This window comes from Meriones unguiculatus, chromosome 20, assembly GCF_030254825.1.
Source record: "Meriones unguiculatus strain TT.TT164.6M chromosome 20, Bangor_MerUng_6.1, whole genome shotgun sequence".
Lineage (NCBI taxonomy): Eukaryota > Metazoa > Chordata > Mammalia > Rodentia > Muridae > Meriones > Meriones unguiculatus.
In genome coordinates this window covers 27,620,613-27,633,312 of record NC_083367.1, presented here as the reverse complement: position 1 = coordinate 27,633,312, position 12,700 = coordinate 27,620,613, and the positions used below count along the sequence as shown (strand labels likewise).

Genomic DNA, 12,700 nt, shown 5'->3' with positions numbered 1-12,700 from the left:
CAAGAGGGACCTTTTAAAGGGTGCATGTTGCGTAGAAAAATATGTAACTCAAGTATTGAGCAGTGGAAGTGCTTCTCACCTGGTGATGGTGGGTGATAAGTAAACTTCTGGCTCTAAGTCCCAGAAAAGCAGGCTGGCAGAGGAGTGCTTGACTCTAACAGCATGAACTTTGCAAGTGCAAACGTTCAGACTTACACTGAAGTTCCTAGTGATGTTTTCTACTGGGCTACTAGAAACCAAGACCCTTTCCTCAGGGCCTAGGCTTCACAGTTGTTCAAGACATAAAACTTGTCTTGAACAAACTGCCTTAAGGATTAGAGACAAAGAATGCCTGAGGGGACTGGTAGGAAGTAGGCAAATTTGGTCATTATCTTTCACTTTCTGTTAGGATTGGTTGACATGTTTAAGTCACTTCAGTACAGAACTTAATGGAATTCTCACAGTAACTGGATCATGACCTAGATGGGTTTGTTAGCAACACGGATTTATTTCTTAAGGTTCTCAAAGTTAGGATGATCAAAAAGATCATCGGAGGACCAAGTGGCCGGTAAAGATCTAGCCTGGGTCTCATTAACAGGTTTCTATGGCTTGATGAGGTGGAAGGGAGCAAGAGACTAACCCTAGTTAATAAGGGCACTAATCCTGTTCCTAAGGGCGCTGCCATCCAGACTTCAGCCCCATCCAGATAAAACAATCTTACTTCTAGGAGATTTCAACATGTTAGTTTTGACAGGGGTAGGGGCACCAAATCCCGAACACGGCTGGGAATCGTAGGTACATTGTGTGTATAACATAGTTTATAAGGACTTTCTGATTCTTTATTATCATTATTGTTCAAGCAAAACAAGGAATGAGCTGGATTAGCGGATTATCTTAAGTAGGTTTGTTTAAAGGAAATATGCATTAGCTTTCTTTATATCTATCGTGCTATGGAGGGTTTCTGTGTTGGGGTGGGGAGTCTTCATCCTGTGCTATTTCAGAAAAAAAAATCCGTTCTGTGTTTCCTATCAGTTCTCCAAAAGAAGCAATTATTTTAATTATTGATTATTTTGGTTTAATGGGTAATCAATTTATTCTGGCCCACAAGAATAAAACGGCAACAACCGCAATGCTTGTGAAGCAGCTAGGAAAACCTACTTCTTCAGATATGAATATGCATTTAGAGTCTGGCATGCTGCAAACTCCTAACACAACACATCGCACTGTGCTTCAGCATGCAGTGACAGTGGATCCTGTCGGTGGAACTTCAACCGGACTCCCTGGAACCCTCAGGGTCTAGGGTCTGAAAAGAAGTAATTTTTTCATGGCTAGGTAATATAACATTTATCAGTTTGCCTTTGCCTCATGCTAACCACTCGGTTAAAGACTAGCTCCTACTTTGGTTTTTGTTTTCAAATAGATTACTCTCACTCTTATTTATCTTGCCTTAATCATAGAGTTCATTGTTTATTAAAAAGCTTTCACATGAACTATTTTTATTGTTTGTATGTGTGTCACTTAAAACAAATGAGCAAACAGTGTTTTTAATTGAACTGTAAGCACATGACTTGGCAGAACATTAATCACACAGTATTATTTATCTCTTTATATATACAAAGAAGACACCTTAATCTGCATGTGTCCTTGTATTTAAGTTAGAAGAATCCCACTGTGGAAGGATTTCCTGGCAAGAATGCAGGCATTTAAATTTGTTTATAATTAGAAAGGGGACAATTCCATTGCTCTCTCTTAGAGTAGATAGAAGATTGTGATCAAATGACTTAAATAACTGTAAGCAGAGAGGTGACTGTTTAAACTGGGTTTTGATTTCAAGTGTTAATTCTTGAGACTGTGGGGTATTACACAATCTGTTCCTTAAAGGTGGGAAAATGCTTTTCCCTCTCAGTATGGTCTCCTACTTCAAAATATTTTATTCTCCTTAGTTTGCCCTCCCCTACCCCTATCACTGATCAACCAGGGGTAATGACTTCTTTACAAATTTCTATCAACTGACAGAGTTCTTCCTTCCACTGACTTCTACTGGTGATCTCAAAAGCCCTTCTGTCTTGCAACAGGAAATGCTTTCTCAGATCACTCAGGGCTCTCCCAATGCAAATGGATGGGTGTGCTCCAATCTATTATAATAGAAGCAGAGACACCTTCATTTCTGCTTTACAGACTCTTCTGAGTGAAGTATAGTCAGTTTGAAACATTACACCCAACCTCATCTCAGAATTCTTCACAATAAATTGAAGAAGAGAAAGCAATCTTCTGCTCATATTAAGCAGTGAAATAAAAAGCATGGTTTGGAAGAACTGTTTGTTTTGGTAAGGAAAAAAAGTTTCTACTTTTTGGTAACTGCTTAAACCTTGTAGGGGAAACTTACAAGTAGCCTGCAAAATCTATTCAAGGACAAAATAAGATTATAATTGTATGACTAATAAAATGGGTATGTTTAGACAATCATCCAATTTTTAATTTTATAAACAGTTCTTAAATAACCTCCTTTGGTTTTTATGATTCTTTAGGGGAATTTATTCTTTCATAACCTTATACATGTGCGTAATACCATACTACATATCAATCATTCTCACCCCACATCATCTGGGTTCTCCTTCCCACTCAGGCCGACCCTCCCTCTTCCCAACACGTCCCTCTATTATTTTCATACCTTTTTGTTTTGCTTTTTTTGTAAAACAAAAACATCTGAACTGCTGAGTTGAAGCAGGGCTGCCTGCGCAGGTGTGGAAGTAGCTCCAGGATCGTGGGACTCTTCTGCGTCTATAGTACTTGAAGATAATTATTTTGTTTGCCCAGAAACCATCACAAGCCCATAGCTCCCCACAAAAGGGACAGCACATGAGCCCTTCCTCTATCCCCAATCCCATGATTTGATGTTAACAGTTTCCGTCTCGTGCAGGCACTGTGCAGAAAATGTAACAGTTGTGACTATGAATTCATGTACAAAAAGTCATGTGATGTCCACAAGACAGTACACAAGTTCGTGTGTGTGTGTGTGTGTGTGCATGTGTGTGTATGTGTGTATGTGTGTGTGTGTGTGTTAGAGGTCAGCTCTTGGGAGTCTGTTCTGTCTGGTCACTGTGGGTTCCTGGGATTGAACTCAGGTCATCAGGTTTTTGGCCTGTGCACTTTTCCTGCTCAGCCATCCTGCTCTCTCATGCTCTTTTGCTCTTGTGTGCTCTTACAGTCTTCCTTACATCTTCTGTGATTTCCTGGAGCATTGGAAGGTGATGCAGATGTCCTATTTAGAGCTGAGCATGCAACCATCCTCCTATATACTCCTGACCATTCTGTATATTCACTCAACAGAAATGAAAATATCCTGTAAAAAATTCTATCTGGGAATAAATGGGAGGAATATAGTCATTGTCTAATAATTGCATACATGTCCATGTCATTTTACACTAGAAGAGATTTTCTATTGTTACGTATGGATAGAACTTATTTATATAAAATTACTTGTTTTTATATAGTATAACATATTGCATAGGGCAATTGATATAATATACTCTTACAATTTTTTTAATCCAGTGAGTAGTTCGTGGCATTTAAATACTTCATCTTCACAATTACAGCTTTTATAGTTTCAGATAGTTGTAAGAAACCTTAAGCATTAATTTGATCTCAAATTTGTAATGCTAGGTATCTGTGCCTAATTTCAGTCACTGGTGGCCATTGAGCAAACCCAGCTAAATGCCAGTACTTAACAACCTATCATGGCTGTCTGTGAGCTGGAGTCTTATATTAACTTATGTAAAGTGACAGCTTTGTTTCATAGTAGGAAATGGTACTAATGAAGTTCGTTTTAAGTAAACTTAATTGTGAAGATATATGTATGGAAGATTTATCTTCAAAGTTAATTCTTGGATCCAGTACTCAGTTGTCCTGCATTCCAAAGAAAAAGCACAGATGCCAGTTATTTGAATACTCAGCCACTTGTAAACCATCACTAATATATCAGTGCTCATTTAATGGGAGACTCAATCTCAGCTACTGAAATCATCTGCCCAGACTAACAAATGCCATAAACTTCAGCAGAATTCTGACATGGAGTGATACACATACTCATATGTAATAATCCCAAAGAATTCACTAGTGGACATAACGCATTAAATACTGATTAGCTAGGTCTAAGCAGGAAGATACAGGTCCTGTATGTATTTGATGGCTGCAACGTTTCAGTTTTCCCACAGGGCTTTGTATATTCTATCACCACTGTGTGTTGTGGTTTTGTGGTAGAGCCTTCCCTTGCTCCTGCTAGAACAATGTCCCTCATGTGGAGAGCCTTTAATACAGTTCTTCATGTTGTGATGATCCCCTAGCCATAAAGTTATTTTGTTGCTACTTCATCACTGTTAGTTTGCTACTGTTATGAGCCGTAATATAAATATCTGTTGTGCAAGTTATCTGATATATGACCCCCAAAGGGGTCATGACCCACAGGTTGAGGAGCATTGTGCTAACAGGAGAAGAAGAATATGATGTCATTTAAGATAACTGAGTCCTTTAAGTAAAAAAATGTTTGGGGCTATCACATGTCAAACTTATCACTAGTACTATTTAAGTTCTTTGCCTTTTAGTGAGAACCATTCATGAGACATTGCAAAACCTTCCTGTGGATGAAATTGCTTCGCCATAGCAGTACAGCAGATTTTTTATTTTAAATGACCACAGCCTAAGGCCCAGAATTTCCATATATATATATATATATATATATATATATATATATATACATATATATATATCATACCCAAATCATTCTGACTAAAAATTTCAAAAGAAAATAATAAAGTTCCCTTTCCATATAAAGATACTGTTGACCAATGGAAACTGAAAAAAACATCAAGTAAGAATTTGCATATAATGTACATATTTCCTGAATGAACAATGGATGAACAGTTTCTTCTCACAAATTTCAGCAACATTGTCTTGACAGTGGCTCATGGTTCCTCTGTTGCTAGGCAACCTAAGAGGAGCTAGAGATTTGACTCAAATTTACTTATATATGTTAGATTTTATACATATTTTATGGAGAGTGTATTACATACATCAGGACAGCCTGGTTGTATGTGTCTATGCTTGTTTTGTGTGAGCTTTTCATTATCTTAATAAGAAGAACATTGCCTCCATCCTTGCTTTCTCTGGGTTTTTTAAATTAGCATAGTCCTGCGAAGGTGTGCACTGTTGCAGCAAGACGAAGGCAAGTGCACAGCTTTTATTGACACAGAAAGAGTAGCTGTTTTTAATAAGGCATGCAATATGTACTGAGAGAGAGAGAGAGAGAGAGAGGCAGACAGAAGGACAGAGAGACAGAGACGGACAGACATAGACAAAGAATTTTCTGAAATAAGTTGTCTATGAAAGAAAGGCATAGGCTCTCAGTTCCACCTGGTTGTTTTCATAAAATTACTATACTTAATGAGTACAGAAGTAAAGCTAATAGGGTTCTTAAATACAAAGGGTTATTAAATGTGAAAGTATGGGTATTTGAATTAAAGGCTAATCAACTTCAGTAATATACTATGAGGCTTAAGAAACTCATAGCATGTTAATTTCAAGTTAGAGTTTTATATTTGACACTGGGGTAGTTTGTGAATCTAATTTTAAGAGTCAAATGCTATGTCAATGCTACAGTTCAGAGAATTAGATAGTAATTACAAAGGAACTTGGTGAAACTAAGCAGAATAGACTGTGAAGGCTGAAGATTCTCTAATTGATGGTTTGAATAAAAGGAGATAAAGAAGAATGTTTGGTGTGTGTGTGTGTGTGTGTGTGTGTGTGTGTGTAGATGGGTGCTAAGGAAGTAAGTCAGCTGGTTAAGTGTTTACCCTGAGAGCATGAGAACAAAGTCATATCCCAGAAGAACTGTGAGCCTCCATTAAGAACTCAGGTGGTGTAGGGGATTGCCCACAGGCGCTGACCTGGAGACGATGGGTGATGCAGTCTGCCCAATGTGCAGTCCTACTGCCTGGAACTGAATTAGAGGGCTAACTTCCATTCACTGTTTTCTGCTCCACTCCCTGTTGGAAGGAATCTGCACTGTGCTTTGTCAGGTTGCTGGAGGGGTGATGGAGTAGTGTGTTGGTCCCAAGCCTAACATAGTTTCAAAAGCTCTGGCCAGAAACACCAGCCCTGGAAATATTGGCCATGAGCATCTCCCAATCCTGTTGCACTGTGGTAGGTCTGGAACAAGGCCCCAAGTCTAAAGCCTGAACTTAATTTTCATTTCCTCTCCCAAGTGGGAGGTTGGTGTCTTTCTCCTGCCTCATTGGGAGTTAGGAGGACAGCAGGTGAATCTCTCTAGCTAGCTCCCTTTCTCTCTGCCTTCCTTCTCAATGTATCTTCTCTTGCTATGCTAAAACCGCATCTTGGGATTTCTCACCAGACTTCTCACAAAAGAATAGCTTTTCAAATACATTATTCTGAAGAAAGGAATTTATTGAATGGTTTTAGTTTTTTACCTTCTTGCTATATCTCTAACAAAAATAAACTATGCCAGTGTGATATAATCATCAGGGTCTTGGTCAGAGCTTTATGGCTGTGAAGAGATGCCATGACTAAGGCATCTCTTATAACAGAAAGCATTTAGTTGAAAGTTTGCTTACAGCTTCAGTGGTTTAGGCCACTATCATCATTGCAGGAAGCATGGCGGCATACAGGCATAAACGAAGTAGTAGAGAGCTACATCCTGATCTACTAGCTGAGAGAGACTGGGCCTGGCATCGATGTTTGAAACCTCAATGACACACTTCCTTCAGTCAGGCCACACTGCCTAATCTTTTCAAATAGTACCACTCACTGGTGACTAAGCATTCCAATCTATGAGCCTATGGGGGCCATTGTTACAATGGCCCCACAATCCCCCACAATCAAGTAAAAGACAATAATAAGCCCCTAAGATTATGCATTGTCACTGGTAGTTTACTGAGTATCAACAACTCTGTAGTTGAATAAACAGCAACATTCAGGTGCTAAAACAAGAAACAGCTTGATAGCACAACCCTTCATAATTGGGATGGCTGAGAGCATCTACAATTAGAACTGATAATGGTTGCACATTTTAATGGTTTGGTGGTTGAGTTTAATATCTTTTAATTTGTTTTAAAATAAGTTTTTGTAAGAAATGGGTCATATGCAGGAGCTGAGGATTATAGTGTGGTTGGTAGAGTGCTTAGTCAGCATGCACAAAACCTGGGGTTCTGTCCCCATCACTGCATAAAACTGGGCAAACTGGGACATACCTGAAGTCCAGCGCTATGGGAGTGGAGGCAGAAGAGACAGATCAGAAGTTCTAAGTCACGTTGAGCTGCACTTGGGGCCAATCTTTTCTATATGAGGCCTCACCTCAAAAATAAATAAATAATAAAATAGAATGAGTAGTATTCTAAACATTATTTTTAGACACTAAATGTGTTTGTCTCAGTCTTAGCAGCTGTTGCACAGGCAGAGTGACTTGTGCCTCTTCTTTCACTCTTCTGATTTTACTTCCTTTGCGCATCCACCTATACTACGGATTACACCACAAAGTCCTATTATACACTCACTCACCTTCCAAGTTCTGTAGATACTGCCTCTTAAGGTCTACCCCAAATCCACCGGTTGCTTTTTGCTCCGGCCTCCAGGGCCACCTTGCCTTTAGAATCTTCTTCCTTCTATTCACAAGTGCCTCTTCAGTTCTCACAGGCAGTCTTCGAAAATTCCTGCCTTCAATTTTCATACCACTCCTGTTTAAAGCTCTCTTAGGAGCCCTGTGATCTCTGTCTTAGTTTGGGTCTCTAATATTGTGCTAAAACACTATGACCATAAACATCTTGAGGATGAAAGGGTTTCTTTCCACTTACAACTCTCAGTTCACATTCCACAGCTGGTACAAAGTCAAGACAGGAACTCCAGGAAGGATGCTGGAAGTAGAAGCTGATGCAGAGACCATGGAGGGGTGCTGCTTACTGACTTGATCCTGCTTGCTCAATCTGCTTCCTTATAGCATCCAGGACCACCAACCCAGGGGTGGTACCACACATAGTGAGCTGAGCCTGCCCACATCACTCATCACTCTCCATCCATCCATCAATAAAATACCCTGCAGGCTTCCCACAGGCCAGGCTGGTGGGGCCACTATTTCAGTTGAGATTTTTCTCTTCTCAAATGGCTCTTGCTTGTGTCAAGTTGACATAAAAATAGCCAGCAAAATCTTTAAGATAAAGTTAAATTACAGCTTAAACTGAGGTATATGTCATCCATATAATCTGGTCCTTGCTCATCAGGTCAAGTTAATCTTTGACAACTCTATTTATTTCCTGTACACCATACTCACCAGCCTGCATTTTGCCGTTCCTGGGATACTGCCCCACAGGCTGATCTCTAAGCCTTTCATATCTCTCAGTTCTTATTTGTAAAAGTAATACACCATCACATTTAACTGTTTCTTGAAACTGTTTGGGTATCCTGCTCTGCAAACTACCACACTTTGTTCTTTCAAACATCTTTATACATATGCCTTTTTATCCCCAAATATTATCATTGATGGTCCCCATCCTGAGGAGCTAGCGGAGACAAAATTAGTGGACAAAATCTGGTGGAAAAGGTTGTAGGAAACTTGTCTTCTTGTCACACGATCACAACACTGTTTTTCAGAGACTGAGCCGAACTTAGGAAAGATTAGAAAGGCTATTGGAGGAAGGGGGAATAGGAGGGACCTCACACATCTCTTGTCACATCTGCTCCTGGTACCTTCAGTGAGCACCTGACATATAAGAAATATGCCTGTCATCTATGTACGTGTCCCCGAATACCACATAGTGTTTGGTAAAAAAGATTATGTAAATTGTATTCAGTAGAATATTAATTAAGCCACTATTAAGCCTTTATTAAGCTCCTATTAAGTTACTTTCAAAAGGCACTTAAAGTGCTCGTATCTGGTAGACTCCTTTTCTGAATGCAGTGTGATTTGATGAAGGCGTGTGGCATGCAATGGTGCTAGCTCATACTATCACCATCTGTGTGTAAATACTTCGCGAGTGCCTAGTCTAACTCCATCTATTGGTGGGGACTCTGAGAAGTAACCTCATTGGCGAGTGTCCTCAGATGCAGGCGGAGGTCAGGAATATCAACAGCCTACCTACTCCAGGCTGCCATTTCTCCCAGAGAGGTCCTGCTCATCAACTAGAGCACGATGGTATTTATTGATGTGTTTGTCTCTGAAGTGCATTTGAGTCATGCAGAGCATATAGGGGAGGAGGGTTCTACTGCTGCTTCCTGCTTACCTTGCTACCTGCTACAGAATGTGAGCTGTTCGTTCACTAATTGGCATATTTCATGGGCAGCTTTGACCTAATGCAATACATCCTGAGGGAGTTTCCTCTTTGGTAGCAGTGTAGTTTGGAAAATAAACAAAAAGGGGATCATTTATCGCACAGCACACATGGACAGCTCGGGGTTAAACTCGCGGGGGTGAGACCCTGAGCTTATTCAGCTTCCATACATGGACTGCACAGTGCATTGCTGGTGCCGCCCCAGATCATGGTGTTGACATCCACAGCAAAGCTTGCGGACACCGTGGTACACTCACTGCAAGCACTGTTGTCCATGTTCTGGATCCATGGCTGCTCCTTTGAGGCAGAAGCTAACACGACGTTGTTGAATTCTCCTTCAAAAGGCTCACAATTAGCATGAGTCAGTTACATTCACTTTCAGTATTGGAAGGTGAGAGTATAAATCTTCTGAAATTCACAGAAAGTCTCACCACTGTGAACCAATTTACATATGTCGTCTAATTTAGTCATAACCCCAGAAGACTGCAAATTTTATTATCTTTATTTTACCAGCAAGAGACTAACTGGTTTGCTGGCAATTGATCCCAGGATTATATAACCAGGATTTATACTCTTAATTAGCTATTGAAGCTTATCAAAGCAGTCATTGTGTTAAAGTTTTGGTTGTTTATTTCTAATTATGTGTATGTATGTGTGTGGTGGGCTGAGATGGGAGCTATGTACCAGGGAGGAAGATTTGGTATTGGATACCCTGGAGCTGGAGCTACGCATAGCTGTAACTCCATGTCAAAATATGGGTTCTAGGAACAAAACTTGGGCCCTTTTTAAGAACAGTATGCACTTTTAACTTCTGAACCATCTGTTGCTCTTCATTAAAACTAGATGTGAAAAATAAAATTTAGAAGTAATGGAGTATTGATGGAAATTTATTTAAGAATATCTATTTCATTAAAAAATAAAGAAACAAAAAAACTTGTAAACCTTCCCTGGGCTAACTAATCAAATCAAGATCTACATGCTGTCAGGAACTTTGGCAAGGAGGAAGATTACTTTTTGGATAGGATCATTTGCAGGAATTTTCCAGATGATTCACATAGAATTAACTAAATATCTTGGAAAAACAATTTGGAGATAAGAAACATATTGTTCCCAGGATTCAGCGTGTCTACCACAGTGTGGTCTGTGAGTTTTTCACCTATGTGTATAATCCAAATGCTTATGTTGAGATCCATGGCCTTAGCTCTAACTTCAACGCAACACTTTGCTTAAAATGTCTTCATAGTGTTAATCATGCTAGCATCTTTAATAAGCATAATTAATCGAGCAGGTCCCCTCTGAAGCCTCCTCTTCAGGTCATGGGGAAAGTCATCTTTTCCCTTGGGAGTCTTTGGGGGGTATTTTTCACATGTTAATTTTTTAGTTAAATTGAGGCTCGTTTGGAGAATAAAAGGGCATATAGCATAACTGAGTGACCTTGTACAAATAAGTTAGCTTCATTTCAAGACAAATGAATTCTTTTTTTTTTTTTTTACTTCTAAACACTTAGGAATGATAGCTCATATCTTTTAAAAGCTAGGATGTTATGATTAGCTTTATTTTTAAGCTAAAACATTGATGAATATTCCACATTTTCTTTTAATTAGGAGAATCAATTTAAAAAGTCACAATTTGTTTAAATCAAAAACTCTGGTTGATAAATAGAAATGTAATGAAATTGGAGCAGAAACTAAAATGTAGTACTACTTCAGAAAAGTGGAGAAATCTTTTTTTTTTTTAAAGAAGGTTGCAGTCATTAATTAAATATTTGACCTTTTATAGCTTCTCAAATGGCCATTTTCAAAAAGAGAGAAGCCATTACACTCTGGGCCAGAGGACAAAAACTGCTTTAAATACCTCAATGTAAATTCCGAGGTTGCAAATGAACACTGTGTACAATTTCAGAGCTTGAGTAAACATCTCAGGCACAGAGAATACATATAGCGGTTCTTCCTGCCTCCTGGCTGTGTTCTGATTCCAGAATACGACCTTCCCCCTAAGTTTTATATTGAAGTCATAAAATGAAGGGCCCAGGGGAACAATTATTGTGATGGGGAGTGTATTTTCTTGATGATATGGTAGGGTCCTGTTTCCCACCTCTGGTTCTGAAAGATATTAAAGGAAAGATTAAAAATGCTCTGGCTGGAACAGGAAAGGAGACCAAATTGATTCTGGCTCATGGCTCACTGTGTCGATGTTCTTGGCAGCACCTGTTGGCTGGCAGCTGGTGATGATTATTGCAGGTTTATTTCTCAAGCGTAGTGTGGCAACAATAATAAATCAGCCTTCAACTGGATGCTAAAGGGAATGTTTAGAAGATTTAAAAGCCTCCTTGTAACAAAGACGTTGAGCTTAAGTGGGAAATTTACATGAACCTACCTGTATGTTGGGCCTGGCATATTTTCTAAACCTGGTAACTCATCATTCATCTACAGAAACCAGGACTGCCTTCTCCCAGGAATATCCCATAATAGGTGGTCTCTATCGAATAAGCTTGGAAAGGAAAAGGTGAGGGGACAGCACTTTTTTTTTTTTAGTTTTCCCCTTCTGCGGTTTAAATACATTGGGAGATACTAGTAATTAGAATTTTGTATGGAAAATGTCCATATACATTGTCATTTGATGCAATCAATTTTGACTATTCTAGAACATTCTTTCTGAAGAGAATGGGATTTAAAAACTTTTCTTGATTTATTTCAATTCAACTTGTCTTTCATTGAATAAGGTAAAAAAAAAAAAAAAAAAACAACTCTTAAGGTCTGAATGTAAAACTGCCTTTGCCTTCCGAGTCTACACTATTGCATATTGAGTACACCAGAGGAAAAGCTATTTCCTTATTGGATAATAAGGAAATATGCAACCTGTTACTCTTACTTAAGTGTTTCTTTTCTGTGAAGGAAACTAAAAAATACTCAGAAGTGAATGGTCCAAACTGAAGAAAATGGCACAGGACTGGCAATTCATATCTATAGCTTTATTTATTTATCCATGGATATCTACATCCAGGCACAGTCCACGGTTCCTTCTTCATATTCAAATGCTATTCATGGGAAAGACAGATTTAGTCTTAACCCTGTTTAATCTCTGTATAGTCTCTGCATTTTACTTTATCAGCTTATGCTCTTTTCTTAAAACCTCTCACTCATTCTCCATCTTTCATTTGGCTATTAAGAGAAAGCCTTCACCTAATGGAACCTTAAGCTACAAAGTTATCTTTAACCACATATAACGTTTTGGTGGCTAATGCCACAGCCACCATTTATTTGTAGTGCCAGGCCCTTGCTCTGGGTAAGAAATACCATTACTACACAAGCTCCTGGTGTGGAGAAAAAGACCTACTGATTGTTCTCTTATTTGGAAACTGTGGACCCATTCCTGTGCCCTTGGCACAT

General features: G+C 39.1%; 1 protein-coding gene across 1 annotated transcript in view; it reads left to right on the top strand.

Moving 5' to 3' along the window:
• Lama2 (laminin subunit alpha 2) overlaps positions 1-12,700 on the top strand; it is a 591,463-nt gene that overhangs the window by 91,431 nt on the left and 487,332 nt on the right. The gene's annotated exons all lie outside the window — the stretch shown is intronic.